Raw genomic sequence first — 20,782 nt, 5'->3', positions numbered from 1 at the left:
TGCTGTTTGAGCCGGGTGTTTGAGTAGGCTAAACTAGCTAGCTAGATAAGTGAAAGTAAAAAATATATATACAATGAAATATAGCTAGCTCTCTCTCTCTTACTTCTTCATTTTTGAAGAAATTAATTTGTTCAAAACTGTTCAGAGGACGGAAACTAGTTGTCCTCTGGCTACTCCATGGTGCCAGAGACAGCAGGGGTTCAAACTGTAGATCCCAGTTCCTACATTTGAATATAAAAATTGATTTGATCAAACAAAACTATGCTACATTTTATCTCTGGGACCCTTAGGATGACAAATCAGAGCAAGATTACTGAATGTAAGTACATTATTTACCTTCAGAGGTGAATGTATCAAACCAGTTGCTGTGATACGTTTTTGGTTGCTGTGCACTCTCCTCAAACAATAGCATAGTCTTTTTTCACTGTAATAGCTACTGTAAATTGGACAGTGCAGTAAGATTAACAAGAATTTAAGCTTTCTGCCCATATAAGACATGTCTATGTCCTGGAAAGTTTGCTGTTACTTACAACAGTCATGCTAATCACATTAGCTCAACTGTCCCGTATACGGGACACCGATCCCATAGAGGATAATCAATTATAGGAGGAGGGTCTTTCCCTTCCTCCTCTGAGGAACCTCCACTGATCAAACCACACCCCCAAGACAACTCTCATTGCCTTCAGTCATGGCCGCTAGCATTTCTTAATGCGCATTGATGAAATTCAAGACCAAATCAGGACGTGCAGTCGCCCTTTAAGACAAAATTAATCAAGACCTGGGCCCAGATCCACAAAGAGTCTCAGAGTAGGAGTGCTGATCTAGGATCTTTCCATATAATCTTATTCATTATGATCTAAAAGGCTAAACTGATCCTAGATCAGCAATCCTACTCCGAGAGGCTTTGTGATACGGGACCTGACCTAATACCATTCAGACAGTAGTTCAGTGGGCTCACCTCACTGAGACTGTGTGTGGTCCTGTGCTGCTCAGCTGGTTCCTCTGTGGGTTCAGGAGGAGGTGTAGTCTGATTGTCCTCCATGACCATGGTCCCCTCAGTGTTCCCCAGACCCTCCTCACACCCCTCCTCCTTCACCAGCAGCACCTCTGGAGCCTCCTCCTCCTGGAAGAGACAGGTGATACAGATTACTGAGTCCTATACTGTAGTTACAGAATGACTTCATTGTTGTTAAAGGGGAAAGGGGAAAGGGGGATTCCTAGTCAGTTGTACAACTGAATGTATTCAACTGGAATGTGTCTTCCGCATTTAACCCAACCCCTCTGAATCAGAGAGGTGCTGGGGGCTGCCTTAATCAACATCCACGTCATCAACCCATTATGGTGGACATAAATATGATGTTGTGGGTAAAAATAAGTGAGAAGTCATCATCAGACAAACCTGGGGTAGGGGGGAGGGTGCTACAAATGTTTTTGCCAAGGGGGGGTGCAGGTCAAGTCTTTTTGCCAGCACTGGCGCTGCAGACGGATATATCGTTCCACTAATACAGGACTATTAAAGGCCCAGTGCACTATTTTTGTGAAAATATATATTTGTGTACAGTAGGTGTTAGTGTGGCGTTATGTGTAGGTATATTAATTTATAGTGTATATTGGTTATAAAGCACGTTCAGGTGTATGCAGAATAGGGTGAGATCAGATGTGAGGTATATTAGAGTCTCAATGAAAATCTTTAAATGAAAAGTCAAATGTTGTGTTTATTAAACATGAACAAGTTTTAAATACACCATATGAAAACCACACATACACATGTCTCAACTACAAATCTGCATGAACTTGATAAACTGTATACATTTTCTCATTAAAAGTGTCTTGGGGAAAAAATGAAGTAGTGGAATGAAGGTAATGAAATAGGCATTTGTGAACATATATATAGGCTACAGTCGTGGTCAAAGGTCGCCGCTTCAGTGTTATTAGATATCTTTGTCAGATGTTACTATGGTATACTGAAGTATAATTACAAGCATTCCATATGTGTCAAAGGCTTTTATTGACAATTACATTAAGTTTATGCAAAGAGTCAATATTTGCAGTGTTGACCCTTCTTTTTCAAGACCTCTGCAATCCGCCCTGGCATATTGTCAATTAACTTCTGGGCCACATCCTGACTGATGGCAGCCCATTCTTGCGTAATCAATGCTTGGAGTTTGTCAGAATTTGTGGGTTTTTGTTTGTCCACCCGCCTCTTGAGGATCGACCACAAGTTCTCAATGGGATTAAGGTCTGGGGAGTTTCCTGGCCATGGACCCAAAATGTCGATGTTTTGTTCCCCGAGCCACTTAGTTATCACTTTTGCCTTATGGCAAGGTGCTCCATCATGCTGGAAAAGGCATTGGTCGTCACCAAACTGTTCTTGGATGGTTGGGAGAAGTTGCTCTCGGAGGATGTGGTGGTACCATTCTTTATTCATGCCTGTGTTCTTAGGCAAAATTGTGAGTGAAGCAACCTCACACATGAATGGTCTCAGGATACTTTACTGTTGGCATGACACAGGACTGATGGTAGCGCTCACCTTGTCTTCTCCGGACAAGGTGTTTTCCGGATGCCCCAAACAATCGGAAAGGGGATTCATCAGAGAAAATTACTTTACCCCAGTCCTCAGCAGTCCAATCCCTGTACCTTTTGCAGAATATCAGTCTGTCCCTGATGCTTCTTTGCTGCCCTTCTTGACACCAGGCCATCCTCCAAAAGTCTTCACCTCACTGTGCGTGCAGATGCACTCACACCTGCCTGCTGCCATTCCTGAGCAAGCTCTGCACTGGTGGTGCCCCGATCCCGCCGCTGAATCAACTTTAGGAGACGGTCCTGGCGCTTGCTGGACTTTCTTGGGCACCCTAATGCCTTCTTCACAACAATTTAACCTCTCTCCTTGAAGTTCTTGATGATCCGATAAATGGTTGATTTAGGTGCAATCTTACTAGCAGCAATATCCTTGCCTGTGAAGCCCTTTTTGTGCAAAGCAATGATGACGGCACGTGTTTCCTTGCAGGTAACCAGGGTTAAAAGAGGAAGATTTCAAGCACCACCCTCCTTTTAAAGCTTCCAGTCTGTTATTCTAACTCAACACTCTCACCTGTGTTAACGAGAGAATCACTAACATGATGGCAGCTGGTCCTTTTGTGGCAGGGCTGAAATGCAGTGGAAATGTTTTTTGGGGATTAAGTTCATTTTCATGGCAAAGAGGGACTTTGCAATTAATTGCAATTCATCTGATCACTCTTCATGACATTCTGGAGTATATGCAAATTGCCATCATCAAAACTGAGACAGCAGACTTTGTGAAAATTAGTATTTGTGTCATTCTCAAAACGTTTGACCACGACTGTACACAGTACAAACACAATATGTAACAGACTTTTTAGGCTTATATATGCCTTATATATCACACAATGTCTGGATGCAATATTTTACCCAGGAATATTCAACACTGAAATCTGTTACTCTTGTTATTCTAAATGCATCTGTGGATCTTTTCTGCTGACAACCTTGAAAATGTATCTTTGTCTTTAATGCAGGGTTTGATCTAAACGTCTAACGAGTGGAAAGGTTACTTTCTATGTTATAGAGTGGAATGTTTTTCTGCTGGTTTATTCTTAGTTAGTTACTCTCTGAATTGCCTCTCCCCTGTGTGGACCTTCAGGTGCATCTTCAGATGGTGCTGGTGGGAGAAACTTCTCTCACACTGGGGGCATTTGTAGGGTTTCTCTCCTGTGTGGACCCTCTGGTGCCTCTTCAGGTCACCATCCTGGGCAAAGCGCATGTGACACTGGGTACAGCTGAATGGTTTCACCCCTGTGTGGACCCTCTGGTGCCTCTTCAGGCTGCTAGCCTGGGCGAAGCGCATGTGACACTGGGTACAGCTGAAGGGTTTCACCCCTGTGTGGACCCTCTGGTGGATCTCCACCATCTGGGTGCACCTGAAGCCTTTGTTACAGAACATGCAGAGGAACTGTTTCTCTTTACTATTGCCTGATGTTGCTCCCCCTCCCAGAGTCTTGGCCCTTTGGTCCTTTGAGTTCAATACCTGATCGAAAAGGACACTGCTGTGTGAATCGGAAGGCCCCATCGACGTGGACACTGGGTCGCAATCTCTGAGTGTGTGTAAAGGGGAGTGGGTTGCGACATTTTGATTTTTCTCTAAGCTTTCCCTGTAATCTAAGAAATCTGCCTTGTGAGTGTCCTTCTCCTAAGTGAGTCTCGTCTACATTCCATGTCAGAGGAGCTTCGCCCTCCACTTTCACAGTCACCTCATCTATGACCAGACCCTCCCCTTTCTTATCTAGGCACCCTTCAGAGTATACACTACTACTGTACCGGTTCCATTCCCCTCTAGATAGATCAGTCTGTGTCTCTAAACCCAATTGCATGTTGCCAGGGTCCATCTCTGTAGTGTAAGAACAAGACGGATCATTGCCAGTCTCTAACGCGTCACCTGAGTCCCGATGGGAATGAACCGTCCTCGGGTTACCGTAAAGTAAATACTTTGAGCCGGGAGCAGGAGGACAGCCCAGTTGCTCCAGCCCCAATCTCTCTGGGTCTGATCTGTGGTCAGATCCTGTGTGTAAGAGCCTGCGTGTTACAGTTAAAGTCTCTGTGTCTGTCTCTGACTTGAGGACGGCGTTCGGTGCTCCACTGACCTCCGTGATGCTGTGTTGGGTCCTGGGCTGGGGCGCTGTATTGGTGGCGAGGTCCTCCGTGGCTACAGGGGGCGCCACTCCAGCTGCTGCTCCAGTCTGGATGTCTCTGTTGTGTTGTGGGTCCTCCTCTCCTTCAGACCTCTTCTGCTTGACCAGAGACGATCCTCCAGGACCTGCAGCCTCTGCATCTGCAGACTGACACAAGAAGAGAGGATGTTATTATCGGTACATGAGTTGAATTGGATAACAATGTGGTAGGGAAGTCTCACAAGCTCCCCTATGGCAGATAAATAAGGATGTACATGTAAGCAAGTGAATAGCCGAGGGGAGCCTTTCTGAAATAAACGGGCCACATTTAATGTACTGTAATTTTTGTATGTTACACTATGACACAAACCTCTATCACGATAACATTCTGGGTTGAGGTTCCACTCCCCTCATCTATAGCTATGGGTTGGTCATCTCTCCATGTATTGTGTCCTGCTGGCTTCACAAAGCTCCTCTGGCCTCCAGTGAGATGTCCTTCACCTAAGAGTGATTGGGGGAAAGGGGGTGGTTAAGTTAGGTACTACTGTCAATGCTCAACGCTATTTGTACACTATTGACACCGTCTACAATTTGCAAGGATGTAAGCAGTGCCGGACTACCACATCTGGGGACCTGGGGCACCTACAGTGGGGTCCAAAATTATTGACACCCTTGATAAAGATTAGCAAAAATGACTGTATAAAATAAATCATTCAAACACTGAGCTACATTGTGTGCTCAAAACATTTGGGAAATTATATTATTGTATGCTTAAAGAAATTGGGAAATTATATTATTTTATACTAATACAATTGCTCAGAGAACGAGATTGTGTTTAACAAGTTATTTAAAAAAATATTGACACCCCTGTTTTCAATATCTTTCAATACCTTACCTTGCGAGGATAATGGCACAGATACTTTTTCTAAAATGTTTTGGAGAGTTGGAGAACACATTGGGAGGAATCTTAAAACATTCCTACATACAGAATCCTTCCAGATCCTTGATATCCTTCATTTGCACTTATGGACTGCCATCTTCAATTCAAACCAAAGGTTTTCAATGGGTTTCAAATACAGAGACAAATTTAGATTTTGTGGCCAATTAACCATTTCTTTGTGGATTTTGATGTGTGCTGGATGATCCACTTGCCGCCAAGTTTCAGCCTCCTGGCAGAGGCAACTGGGTTTTTGGCAAAGATCCTGGTACTGGGTCATAATGCCGTTGATCTTAACAAGGTCCCCAGGACCAGTGCAAGCAAAATAGCCCCATAACATCAAAGATCCACCACCATATATTACAGTAGGTATGGGGTCCTTTTCTGCTCATGCATCCTCATTTTGACGCCAAACCCACCACTGTTGTGCGTGGCCAAAGAGCTATTCTCATGTCATCCAACAAATGTAAATGCCTGGAGTTTGCTAAACGGCATTGTCACTTGGATTGGAAGCGGTGCTTTGGTCAGATGACATGAAAATATAGCTTTTTGGCCATGCACACCACTGGTGGTGAAAATATAAATTTCCCCATTATTTTGCATTCAATACAGCTCAGTATTATAATTATTTGTTTTATACAGTCATTTTTGCTCATCTTTAAGGGTGTCAATCATTTCGGGCCCCACTGTAACTCCAGGGCCAAATGTGCGGTTTTATGGCTAATCACATTTTGCCATGAGGATGAGAGAATATTTTTCAGTTTAAGAGCATTTTCTTCCGGAAATTCTATAATTTTGCCATGAGGGTGAGAGACAATTTTGCAGTTTTAAAGCGAATTGCCTGCAATGCTACACATTTGCCATGGTTTATGAAGTGTTCATATGCTATATGGGGGGGCCTGACATGCCGAATAGTGTCCATGCCGAACTGGGAACGAAAGTGCTCTATACTGTTCTGGAACAGAACCATTATTTTAAATGGGAACCAGTTAATAATGTTATTTTACGCTCCAGGCGCCTATGCAAAGCCCTCACTCTGTCACTCAGAAACGTATTCCAGTGTCTGCCTGCCAGCTGAACATCTTTGCCAGTGTGTGTGCGTTTGTAGGCTACCTGCCCCTCCCCCTCCAAAGCATAAGCTACTGTACTACTGACGTTACAAGCGTGATTCAGAAATTAGTGAGAGATTTTTAATTACAGAAGAATGGATACACTTTTTCAATGCTAGTTAAGGATACTATAGTTATCACGTTCACATTAGATGTATTAACTACAAAAAGGTAAGACGTGTTTTCAATTCTGGTGCCGCTCTGCACACACAAGCTTGTTATTAGCTAGCTAGCCCTGGTCCAACCTTAAGTCAACTCTAGGATGTTCAAAGACATTCAAAGTTCCTCCATAGAAGCCGCTTCTCCATATGTATAATTCTGTGGGCCTAATTCAGATAATGCATGTCATAACAAGATGCCCAGCGCTTCAAGCCAAGCCTTCTCCACCCTCTCTGGCTCTCTCTCCACCCACAAAATGTCAGTCGCATCCTACACTTATCTGTCCATCGCACATGTAAACAACTATAGCTTCCCGCTCCTAAACTGCTCTAGCTGCACTGATTGGTGAAGTAGTTTAATGTTGAGCTAAATGTAAAAGGAACAGAAAGGAAAGATCCAGTACTTTTTTTGGTTCGAACCGGTTCAGAACAATGGAATGGAACGGAAAAAATTATGTTTCTGTTCAGAATGAAACTATTGAAAACTGATTTAGGTTCCAAACCCTACTGCGAGGTAAGACCACTTTTCCAAATCTCTTTATTTAGCTAGCTAGCAAACTTTGTTTTATATATTTGTGTTTGTAGAAAATCTGTTGATTTTAAATAGCTATCTTTTATACTAAGTAGCAGGGGCGTAACTTTGACTGGGGACCACATTCTGAAGTTGCATTTTTATCCCCCCCAGTTTTATCATTGGAATGTGATACAAAATGAGGCAACGGTGTGCTTTAGGACCATGCGGATGCCTCCAAGCGGTCGGGTAGGCTGTTTGGAGTTTTTGTTATTTATTTTCTTTGTATTTTTTTATTTATTTTATTTGGGGGGGGAGATCAGCTTTAATATTGCAGATAGATTGTAATGTAACTTCCATCAATGTAATTGTCTGCATCACTTCCAATCCCCCATATGTTTTTTTTCTCGCATATATATATATATATATATATATATATATATATATATATACACACATATACATACATACACATACAGTGAGGGAAAAAAAGTATTTGATCCCCTGCTGATTTTGTACGTTTGCCCACTGACAAAGAAATGATCAGTCTATAATTTTAATGGTAGGTTTATTTGAACAGTGAGAGACAGAATAACAACAAAAAAATACAGAAAAACGCATGTCAAAAATGTAATAAATTGATTTGCATTTTAATGAGGGAAATAAGTATTTGACGCCCTCTCAATCAGAAAGATTTCTGGCTCCCAGGTGTCTTTTATACAGGTAACGAGCTGAGATTAGGAGCACACTCTTAAAGGGAGTGCTGCTGATTTCATGAGCAGCATGAATATCCGTGTTTGAAGCGGGCCTTTAGGCCTATTTATTTGGCAAGACAGCTGTGCATGGCTGCATCTCACTGTAGTAGGCTGTAGGCTGTTTTGGTTATTCTCATTTTGTTTACTGCGTTTGTTTACTGTTAATGTAACTAGCTTAAATATAGATTGTGTCATGCCTTTATCGATCTGATATTTTGTTTATAGGCCTATAGTAGGCCTACCACTGTTGTGCCGGTATTCTAAGCCAAACTGCTATTCAGTATTTTTGTTTGCATGACTAACTAGGCTACTACTTTCAGCATTTATGTAGTTTGCATTATTTTGGTAAGACAGCTGTGTGTACTGCTGCATTCACGTAGGGTATTTTACCTATTACAAACAGCCTATCTATCTTGTAGCCTATAGGCTATGGGGGAGATGGGCTACAGATTTCATGCCAACATGTCACTTCAAAAGCACTCAATGGTCCCGGAGTCTTGGCATGTGAACTTTATGTTTATTGTGGAATAGCGTGTTACAAGCAGAATTCAGTATATTTCCAATGCAAGAAAACCCCCAAATTGTACCCCATCACCGATTTCAACTGCCCCCTTAGTCACTTTATCCAAGTTGTGGCCTATACCAGGGAAATACATATGGGGAAGGATCGTAGGACCAAATCATAGTAAACCTTGTTGCAGTGAGGTTATTGTAGCAAAACAGTACCTATTGAATACCAATGTAGGCCTCTATGTGTAAATGAATTGATTTGTTGCTGAATTACTACATTTGTGATAGGTACTTTATCCTTAGTTTTTCTTGTTCCATATCAGGCTACCATGGTGTGGACCTCTGTCAAACAACTTCCTCCCAGCAGCACCAGAAATGCGAGCTGAGCTTCCAAAAATCCCATCAGGAGGTAAGACAAACAAATATTTTCCATGTTAACAATGCACAATTCATTATCTGATTATGCAATTTTTATTCTCATAATATCTCAATTACAAGCAGTATGTTGCCCTTCTTTTTTAAAGCTCCATTCCTCTGGAATCTCTACAATCATGTCTCCTTTGTGTGAATCGGTCTCCCTTCTGTCTCCTGATTCTGCCTCTTCAATCTCCACATCCTGTTACTCATTCTTTCCTCTTCCTGCAGACAAAATCCTGTGTCTAGTGACGTCGGATTGCCCAACAACCTGTCCTATAGACCCCATCCCTTTCTCAAGACTCCGACGTCAAAAGATACAGACATGCATTGAAGTAGAAATAGAGTGCATAGACTCAATCTGTTGTGGAACAGAACACTGTCATGTCTATGCATTCTATTTCTATGTCGATGCAATGTTGTCTAGAAAGTTAACCTCTTTTACGCCAAGCCTGTAGTCGCAACCTGTCCATCATTGCTTTATCATCATACTCACAGAATTTGACATGCTTGTGCTTTTGGGTTTAAAGTATGGAGAAAAAATATATATGCCCTCACTAACTGTAAGTCGCACTGGATAAGAGCGTCTGCTAAATGACTAAAATGTAAATGTAAATGTACCTTTCTTTCTTTTCGATCTAAAACTTGATATAAAAACTGTCAGTCGGAACAGAACTGTAGCGTGTAGCGTCTAACAATTGGATTGGATTGTTTCCTGGCCAACGCTCGGCAATGCAAACTACGCATTCCTTATCAGTATCAGAACCGTCCCCCAACCACGGATATACCCTCCCGCGTGATAAAAGTGTAGTTGCAAAACAGCCACAAGACACAGGTCGCCAAATGGCTGTGGGCTACACTAGTTCATTTAGCAGACAAGATTTGCTTAGAATTCCTTGGCATTATTTTATATTACTTTATAGTATGAAGAATACAATTGAACAAAGCTGAATAAAATAGAAAGGATATTTTCTCCAAACGATTTGATGGAGTGCGCACATGCGGCTAATCTGTATTGAGCGGTTAACAAAGGAATAGGTACTCTTATATGCTTAATTTAGAGTTATTAATGTAACTTTAGTTGTTCTACAAACGTTGGGCTATATGTTTTGATTTTTAATACATTGTAAGGCTGCATGATGCGACTCTAATGAAGATTTGAAAAAAGTCACTTGAAAGGCTCTGCCTTGTTTGAACTAGTGTAGCCATTCGGCATAGACAGATCAGGACCTAACATAAGGACAACTCAGAGTATGTTATTCTGTTCTTCTGAAATAGACTACATTTTCTTCATATCATGCTTCTTTAGACCTGTCTAAAATAAATAATGGATTTATTGTGAAGGTGTAGGCTATATTACATGGATTTATTAGACTTTTTAAAATGTAGATGTTCCAAAGGTCTGCATCAGTTGCTTGTAGGCTATGTGTGGATGCCAGGAGAGCTACAGTGGGGGGAACAAGTATTTAGTCAGCCACCAATTGTGCAAGTTCTCCCACTTAAAAAGATGAGAGAGGCCTGTAATTTTCATTACATAGGTACACGTCAACTATGACAGACAAATTGAGATTTAAAAAATCCAGAAAATCACATTGTAGGATTTTTTATGAATTTATTTGCAAATTATGGTGGAAAATAAGTATTTGGTCACCTACAAACAAGCAAGATTTCTGGCTCTCACAGACCTGTAACTTCTTCTTTAAGAGGCTCCTCTGTCCTCCACTCGTTACCTGTAATTAATGGCAACTGTTTGAACTTGTTATCAGTATAAAAGACACCTGTCCACAACCTCAAACAGTCACACTCCAAACTCCACTATGGCCAAGACCAAAGAGCTGTCAAAGGACACCAGAAACAAAATTGTAGACCTGTACCAGGCTGGGAAGACTGAATCTGCAATAGGTAAGCAGCTTGGTTTGAAGAAATCAACTGTGGGAGCAATTATTAGGAAATGGAAGACATACAAGACCACTGATAATCTCCCTCGATCTGGGGCTCCACGCAAGATCTCACCCCGTGGGGTCAAAATGATCACAAGAACGGTGAGCAAAAATCCCAGAACCACACGGGGGACCTAGTGAATGACCTGCAGAGAGCTGGGACCAAAGTAACAAAGCCTACCATCAGTAACACACTACGCCGCCAGGGACTCAAATCCTGCAGTGCCAGATGTGATCCCCTGCTTAAGCCAGTACATGTCCAGGCCCGTCTGAAGTTTGCTAGAGTGCATTTGGATGATCCAGAAGAGGATTGGGAGAATGTCATATGGTCAGATGAAACCAAAATAGAACTTTTTGGTAAAAACTCAACCCGTCGTGTTTGGAGGACAAAGAATGCTGAGTTGCATCTAAAGAACACCATACCTACTGTGAAGCATGGGGGTGGAAACATCATGCTTTGGGGCTGTTTTTCTGCAAAGGGACCAGGACAACTGATCCGTGTAAAGGAAAGAATGAATGGGGCCATGTATCGTGAGATTTTGAGTGAAAACCTCCTTCCATCAGCAAGGGCATTGAAGATGAAACGTGGCTGGGTCTTTCAGCATGACAATGATCCCAAACACACCGCCCGGGCAACGAAGGAGTGGCTTCGTAAGAAGCATTTCAAGGTCCTGGAGTGGCCTAGCCAGTCTCCAGATCTCAACCCCATAGAAAATCTTTGGAGGGAGTTGAAAGTCCGTGTTGCCCAGCGACCGCTCCAAAACATCACTGGAACCTGGTGTACCCGCCACCCGCCAGTCGCTGTCATTTGATTTGAACTGTCTAATCAGAGACTTCAACACATTAGTGCCCACAATGAGTTCATCAACCTGCCCATCAACAATAAGCACTGGGACTACATAACTGAAGCCATAAAGCTGCATTTTTAAGTCACACATGCCCACTGGGCTAGTTTGCTTCCCACCACAACCCACCAGGATGATGTCTGAAGGAGCTAGAAAGTTCCCCTCTACCACTCCTGCCTCCCTCAACCGAGGTACAATATCTGCGCGCAGAGTAGTAGCCATGGACCCACTATCTAACATCCCCTTCAGCTCAACTTTATCCTGTACTAGCACGGTGGTGTAAAACAAACTGTCATTCTGAGTAACTCTCATTGTGTTCTGAAAAATTACTGTGTTGTTCTTGGGTACTGACTCACAAAAGTAAGAATAAACAGATTGGATATTATCATCAGTGGAGGAAAAATAAGAATGCCCCACATTGCCCTCCTCAGAACGGAGGCTTTCTAATTTTCCTGAGACCTGCCAGTCTGTCCACATGCAGGGTCCTGTCGCTGCCCAGCCTCACTACAGTCAAAGCTCATGTGGCCCGGAGAAAAGCACTTGAAGCACAGCTGGTGCATCTGACAGTGAGCTTTGGTCCAGTGATTAGTGCTTCCACAGTCAGCGCACTCACACTGACGTTTGTGGAACTGTTTACGGGGCCCTCTACATTTAACATTTTTAAGTCTTATCCAGAGCGACTTACAGTTAGCACATACAATACTTTTGCCTTAGACCACTGTGCCACTCACAGACTGAGTATTGCTGACCAGAGCCTTCTCTAACAAAGTCAAAACTTTCTTTAATTTCTCACCCTCAGATACAGATGGTGCCTGGTCTGGTTCACGGCCACATTGAGAAAAAGATGACACATTAGGTCTTTTCACAGGACTCCCTCCCTCCTGAGGGCAGTGAAAAACAGCAGCAACCTGCTGTGAAAGTTGTGTTCTACATGCTTTACGTTCCCTTAACAGTTCATCCAACCGATCCTGTACCTCACTGGCTGTCCAGTCACGAATGGGTTTGCTCTTGAACACTTGGGCCAACTCTTTATCAGGACAGTTGCGTACAAACATGACTGCCAACTCTGAGCACTGATTGGGTAAGGTCCTGCCCTCACTCACAAGGTACTGTTCGGTTGCCTCTGCAGCTTTGTTAAGCCTAATCCAGAAATCTATTGGACCCTCATTAGCATATGGTTTGATTGAATAGAAATTAGCTAATGGCATACCTGAGCAGACAGTATCCCCAAAGTGTTGCTTGAAAACACTGAACACCGCCTTAACATCTGTGACAACAAGGTTGTTACGCATCCAGACTTTGGTCACATCCCGTGCCCTCCCCATGAGCCTAGACATCACCTCCCCAACATTCCCAGACCCAGTGTAACCCCTCTTCTCTAGGTAGACTCCCAGTAACTCCTCCCACTCCAGAACAGAGTACTTATCTGAGCCATCACCCCTAAAAAGAGGTGGAGCACTAACATCTGACTTCACAACCAGATTCAGCTTGGACACATCAATAAAGGTTGACCCACACTGCTCAGGCAGGGGAAACTGCTGGGGTTGGTGAGGGGGACGGGCAGGAGAAAGACTTGAAACCCCAGGCTGCAGTAAACTCGCTCTGATAGATTCTCCTATCTCTGAACCAATCTGCTTAATAAGGTCACTAAGCTGACTCGGAGGCGTCCCATTATCACCGAGTACTGTGGATGATGGTACATCAAAAGACAGAGGTGGGATACCCTGGTCAGGTGGAACAAACAGCCTACCCCTCCCAGTGCTTGCAAACTCAGGACTAGCAAACGCTCTACTCCCAGGAGCTGACTGTACAATTGGTGTAAATGGAAGGACACCCCTCCCTCTACCCACACTAAAATCCCCAGCATAACACATCTTATGGATTTGAGAATCTTCCATGGCTCAACAGAGCACTAAAATACAATGTAATTTCGTGCATTCAAATACCAAAAAAATAAATGCAATAAACAAATTCATCCAAAACATACAAATAAGCACAAATACCTGTATCTAATGAATATGCTACATTCACTTTCACTGTTTACAGTATATATTCACTTACAGTAAACCATCAACAAATTCACATGCGCAGGTCGTGCACCTCATCCACATGCACAGCTCCGGCGGTCGGCTTGAGCTGACCAGTCGGCAGGTCACGTAATTAGGACACTGCCACAACTGGAATTCTGATGGTTGGATAATTTTTATTCGACCTGCACACGAAGAGACAACACACAATATGTTAGCTCTTGGTGCAGCCACAGCTCTCGGGCACCTTGCTAGTTGAAGGTCAGGCAAAGAGAACAGGTGCTGCATGCACACATTCAGTGCCTAACAACACACTATACAATACAAGTAAAATGATATACAACATAATTCTGACAAAATAAAAGACATACCTGCACACCACGAGACAACACACAATAGGTTAGCCCTTGGTGCAGCCACAGCTCTCGGGCACCTGCGTGAGCACATAGAAACTCACTCAAACACTGCCCCAAATACTCCCGAGTTACAATACCTAATTAGCGAGCTCGGTGAAAGTTGTAACATACATCTTTATATTGTCCACATTTAACAAAACCTGTAGTTGCGTAACAGCACTTTGTGTAACTTTACCACAGTTTCATATTGACAAATTACGGCGCCAAGGACAACATACCTTGCTAGTTGAAGGTCAGGCAAAGAGAACAATAAGAGGGTACATAAATACAGATAACCCGCGATGGACCAAACCAAAATATACACAACTTTTACAATTAGGTGTATTTGCAATATAGATACATAAAAATGTTTGTACACCAAAAATAACATTAGCTATGCAGCTGTAATTAAATAAAAACCACATTGAATTATTATTATTATTAAAACTTATTAACATCCCCTCTTGACCTGGCCTACTTGAACTGTCCTTGTGTGCAATTTGGTGCATAATCTAGGGGAACAACATCACACTACTACACATATAATTCAAGTCATACCTTTATTGTCATTCATGCTCTTATTTTTAACCTAGTAGTTTTGCAAAAGTGTAACCTGCGTCAATTCTAGGAAATATTGGAATAACGTGCTTAAGAGGAGCCCTGACGCGCACAACAGGATAACACAACTACCACATTTTCAATTGACAATCATTGATTTAAATGGATGTGGTCAATAGATTTGTATAGGCATATATACTAATTTAATTTAACTTGTAAGCCAAGGTTTGATTAGTAGGTCTATGCAACATTCACCTGGATAACCGCGTCATGAATCGGAACGGGCTCCAACGTCCTCATATACACATTATGACAAAATAAAGATCTTAATTTTTCACGAAATAAAGACATAGAAGAAAACAGGTTCTAGAAACTCAATTTCTCCATGGCAATAGAATGTAAACATGTAAATTGCGCCAAACATATTGTAATGACCCAGCTGGGTCATAAAGTAAAAGAGAGACGGGCACCAGGTGTACAGGCAGAACACAGGTTTATTCCTAAATGGGCTATTGTTCAGGCCACAACCCACGCCGCTAAACCTCGAACATACACAAATAGAACATGTCAAATCAAGGGTCCCGAACCGAAGACAGAGATATGAGACCGTAACCCCCTATTTAATCATTCCCAAAATCCCTCGGGATTACCCATCATACCCCCAACCTTTCCATCTGTCCCGGCATATTTAACCCCTGCTAGTACCCATGAGAACGATAACACATCCATGAACACAGAACACAATACAGGGTCGTTACATAGCCCCCTCCTTTCTAAACCCTAGCCCCTAGGGTTACAAAACAAAAAATCCTTAAAACGACCCGGAGGTCGCATCAGTCTCTTGTGCCTCCCTTGACTCCACTGGTGGACCCCCAGAACACTCATCTGCCCCAATGTCATTTCCAGCACCCCGAAGAGGCAGCCCCGTCCCAGGCTCAGCTTGCATTAGAGTCTCCTCGCTAGACTGTCCCCGTGTGCTCACATCAGAGTCCTCACTTCCATTCCCTACCGTTTTCCTCCCTCTGTAGGGCGCCAATCGGTCCCGGTGGATCACCACCTTCCTGCCCCGTGGGAAACCTCCACCGTTCACGTCACCTCCCCCACTCTCTCTATCACCAGGCACGGCCCCACCCAGGCACTGTCCAACTTTGGGCACCGCCCTTCTTGCGTGTGGGGTTGTGAAGCCACACTCGTTCTCCCGCTCCAAAGTGCCTCCCTAGCGCGTGAGTCATAGTGGCGCTTTTGGCGCATTCCTGCGTTCTCGAGTTGCTCTCTTGCGAAGGTGTGAGCCGCTTCTAACCGGTTCTGCAGTCGACGAACATAGTTCGGGCCAGGCAAAACCCCCGTTGTCGTTATCAGGAGGGTGGCCAAACGTCAGTTCGGCTGGGTGCGCCAACTCACGACCTAACATTAGTAGCGCTGGGGAGACGCAGTCGATTCCTGAACAGCCGACCTACATGCCATGAGAATAAACGGTAATGGGTGTCCCAATCTCTCTGGTGTTTTGAGGTAACGATAGCCAGCTGTTGTGCTAATGTTCTGTTAAATCTTTCCACCAGCCCATCACTCTGGGGATGAAGCGGGAGTAGTGCGCGTCTTCTCCGCGCCTAACCCGTCTACACAACTCTGAGAACACCCGTGACTCAAAGTTTCTCCCCTGGTCGCTGTGTATAGACTGTGGCACCCCCGAACCGACTGATTATTCCCCCTACCAATGCATCAGCTACTGTTTCTGCCTCCTGGTCTGGGAGAGCGTAAGCCTCTGGCCACTTGGTGAAGTAGTCCATAGCAGTTAGAATCCACCTGTTACCGCTGTCTGTGATTGGAAACGGTCCAACTATGTCTACCCCCAGTCTCTCCATGGGCTCCCCTACTGGGAATTGTTGTAGGAGGGCGTGTGACTGACCTGGAGGTCCCTTTCTAGCAGCACACTCATCGCACTGCCTGCAAAAGTCCTCCACATCCCTCCTGTGCCTGGCCCAATAGAAGCCTTTACGTACGCGCGTTTAACGTTTTGGAGACCCCAAAATGCCCTGCGCCTACTCCCCCGTGAAGCTGCTGTAACACGCTCCCTTGCAGCCTTTGGGAACCACTACCTGCCACGCCATTTCTCCAGTAGCTGGCTTTTTCCACCCCTCTGGAGCACTCTCCCTCAGCCACTCTAAGGACTGAGAATTTAGCCCAGAGTCCTTTGGTGACTGGTGATAGAGGGCTACTTCCCCCCATGGCGGTCGTCTTCTCTCTTCCACCCACCCCAGCACAGGACGCAGCTCTCCGTCCTCCTCCTGGCGACGCCCTCCACTCCCCGACGTCCACAGCCTCAAGCTCCCGGCACTCTGTCACCCTCAGCTGACTCACCGTGGCGGTGACTCCTCCCTCCATGCACAGTTCCCTCTCTCGCTCCACCCGTTTGGCGCAGTTCCCACAGCCGTCCTCAGCACACGGGCGGCGGGACAAGGCGTCTGCATTGCTGTGGCGAAGGCCGGCCCTGTGCTCACCTGGAAGTCGTAGGGTTGCAGCTCCTCCAACCAGCGGGCGATCTGACCCTCTGGCTCCTTGAAGAGAGAAGCCACTGCAGGGGCGGAGTGATCCGTCCGCACCACAAACGGCAGGCCCCCCAGGTAGTACTTGAAATGGCGTACTGCTGCCACGACAGCCAAAAGCTCCTCCTTGTCACGCAGTAGCGTTTTCAGCCTTATCAAAAGTTCTGCTGTAATAAGCTACTACGTGCTCCCCCGTCAGAACCACGCTGAGCCAGCACGCCCCCAAGCCCTCATTGCTTGCATCGGGTGTCCAGAATAAACGGACGGTTTGGGTCTGGTGAGGACAGGACAGGGGGCCTCCGACCAGGCACGCTTTGAGGGCCTCAAACGCCCCGCTGGTGCTCTTGGTCCACTGAAAGACAGTGTCCTTCTTGAGAAGGTGGTTCAAAGGAGCTGCTATCCCCGCAAACCCTTTTCACAAACCTACGATAGTAGGATGCCAGACCCAGGAAGCTCTTAACCTCTTTTTTTTTCCTTTGGAATTGGCCACCCCCCTCACAGCCTCCACTTTGTCTGGCAACGTGCTGATACCCTCACCACCCAGCTGATGACCCAGGAACGCCAATCCTTTGCATGAAATGGCACTTTTCCGGGTGTAATTTTAGTCCCGAGATCCTCTCCAGCACTCGCCTAAGTGCCCCCAGTGCCCCCTCAAACGACGTGCTGTGTACCAATATGTCGTCTAGGTACCACGACACACTCGGGTCTCTCGGAACCCGCCAGCACTCTGTCATGAGCCTCTCAAAGGTGGCAGGAGCATTACAAAGCCGACACAGCACTTTTGAACTGCAATGGCCCCTATCCGTGGAGAAGGCCGTTTTCACGTGCCCCAGGCGAGAGGCACCTGCCAAGTAGCCACTGCGCAGATCAAGGGAAGAGAACCACGAGGACCCTCTGACGTGGTCTAGCGACTCATCGATCCTCGGTTCATGGGGTAAGAGTCTTTAATGGTGACAGAATTTAGGCCCCTGTAGTCCGACAAAACCTAAGTTTACCCCTTTCTTAGGCACCATGACGACCGGCGCGGACCACGGGCTGTCTGATGGCTCAATGAAATCGGCCCGCAACATGTCAGCAATAGCTGTGGCTGCTGCTTCCCTCTTGGCAAGGGGAATGCTGACGGGGCCGAATTTTCCAATGGGTTGGTTGTCCCCAGTGTCGATGTCGTGCTGAACCAGGTGCGTTTGCCTACCTCATCTTCCCCCAAGCGAAGCTATCTTTAAAGTCAAACAGCAGCTGCTTTAATTGTCTCTGTTGTCCCTCGTCCAGACCTTGACAGTTTTTCAGCCACACAGCCTCAACGGCGTCGATCACTTCACTCCTTCCCCCGTCGGGCTGATGGGGTGAAGGAGCCAGTGTGTTTTGGGCTACTGGGATGCCTGTGCTTGCACCATTATGGGGAGTGAAGGTCGTTGCCGCCGAGACAGCTGCTGGGATGGAACAACGACCAAGGGAGCAGCCGGACGACCAGTGGAGTTTCGGCAAGCTTGGAGGAGACGGAGGGACAGCCCTGCCCCTGCTGGCCCTCCCGTAGGCGACATTCCCACTGTGGGCCCCCCGACAGCCTCAAAGTGCTCGAGCTAAGTCCAACTGAGCCCCACAGCTTTTCAAAAAGTCCATTCCTAGTATACAGGGTCCTGTACCGCTGCTACCCACACCGGACACCCCACAGTTCTCCCCACAGTCACAGACACCCGACACTTCCCTAACATGGGGGGCTAGCTCCCCGTGACAGTCCGTAGCTGGACAAAGGTCGGCTCCACCCGCACTTCCCCAACAGGTAGTATGTCTGGTCTCACCAGGGTTTACTGTAGAGCCCGTGTCGACCAGGGCCAAACATTCCACCCCCTCTACCTTGACGATGACATTGCAGAAGTCCCCAATGGTGGTACGTCCCACCACAACTACGGACTAGGAAACACGGCAGGGGGAGGAACCCGCGCCCGCCTCTTCCGAGTTCTACTCCTGAATGCTGGCCTCGCCACTCCCACAACACAAGCGGACAGTAGAGTTAAACTGATTCTGTTGTCTGAGCCCTTCTCAATGACAAGCGGCGGTCTTCGACTAACCCTCCCAACTTCGTCGACCCACTCTGGTTTGGTGACCCCCAGCACCCCGGCCGCCGCTGCTCCACCTCTGGTTGACTGGCAACTTCCTCTCACTCCTCACCCCAGATCAGCTCCCTCTTCCTGGCTATCTCCACTGCAGCCCGCAGGAGATGCTGGGTCCGACATCTGCACATGCTTACCCAGTTCGGTGGAGGAGAGCGCTCTAATGAAACTGTCCGTGCCAGCTCGTCTTGCACCCCAATCCCGACATATTTGCATAAGCCCGCCTGGTCAGGCTCAGAATATCACTTGCCAACGCCTTTAATGATTCCCCCTGAAGTCTCTTTTTTGTTATTCAGTTCAATCCAGCATGTTGGGCTGTGCATCGCTGCCGAAACGGCTCCCCCAATGCCTCCACTAGCGCACCGTAGTCGCCCCTCTCGTCCGGGGCTAGCGTTCAGGCATTCCGACGCCTCCCCTCTGACAGGCTCAGGGCAAGCTGTAACCCTTTCGTCTCGTCAGACCACCTCCCGGCTCTAGCCAACAACTCGAATTGAGTGAAAAAAACTTCCCATTTACCTTGTCCATTGAACTTTGGAAGTTTAGCCGCTACCGTGGCTCAATGGCAATAGGGCGCTGCCATCTCTGTTTACATAAGGAGGTCCAGCCATTTCCGCATGCGGTGACGTCGTATATCTCCGTCGCCGTGACGTCTGTTCTGGTCGAGCGGTTTGAAGGAAAACCCGCCCGTTCTGCCATCTTGCTGACTGACAATTTAACTCCCGCCATGTGGCTCTCCAGCTCTTCTACAGCCGTCCTTTCTCGCCTGACCCTCCCGACCGGGTACACCCGAGCCCCCAACGGCCACTTTGTCCGACTCTTCCTTAACTTTCACGCCCGCCCGATCATCCTGACCGTAGATGCGAGTCACGCTAAAGCTAACCACGCCTATACTGAAACACTAACTCTCCTAATCTCCTGATCTATCCCAGTTGTTACGCACTTGAACACCAATGTAATGACCCAGCGTGGGTCATAAAGTAAAAAGAGAGACGGGCACCAGGGTGTAGCCAGGCAGAAACAGGTTTGTTCCTAAATGGGCTATTGTTCAGGCCACAACCGCTTAAACCTCGAACATACACAAATAGAACATGTCAAATCAAGGGTCCGAAACCGAAGGACAGAGATATGAGACCGTAACCCCTGTTTGGATCATTCCCAAAATCCCGCGGGATTACCCATCATACCCCAACCTTTCCATCTGTCCCGGCATATTTAACCCCTGCTAGTACCCATGAGAACGATAACACATCCATGAACACAGAACACAATACAGGGTCGCTACAATAT

At 45.9% G+C, this 20,782-nt stretch overlaps 1 long non-coding RNA gene across 1 annotated transcript; it reads right to left on the bottom strand.

The window, feature by feature from the left end:
• Window positions 1–1,082: 1,082 nt before the first annotated feature.
• Window positions 1,083–5,145, bottom strand: LOC121563355. The gene is made up of 3 exons (XR_005999850.2): window positions 5,053–5,145; window positions 4,656–4,850; window positions 1,083–1,123 (listed from the first exon to the last, which is right to left on the bottom strand). It is a non-coding gene; the product is annotated as an uncharacterized LOC121563355 (long non-coding RNA).
• Window positions 5,146–20,782: the final 15,637 nt, after the last annotated feature.

The sequence above is a fragment of the Coregonus clupeaformis genome, unplaced genomic scaffold (assembly GCF_020615455.1).
Source record: "Coregonus clupeaformis isolate EN_2021a unplaced genomic scaffold, ASM2061545v1 scaf3666, whole genome shotgun sequence".
NCBI classification, from domain to species: domain Eukaryota; kingdom Metazoa; phylum Chordata; class Actinopteri; order Salmoniformes; family Salmonidae; genus Coregonus; species Coregonus clupeaformis.
This window is presented reverse-complemented; position numbering and strand designations above follow the sequence as displayed.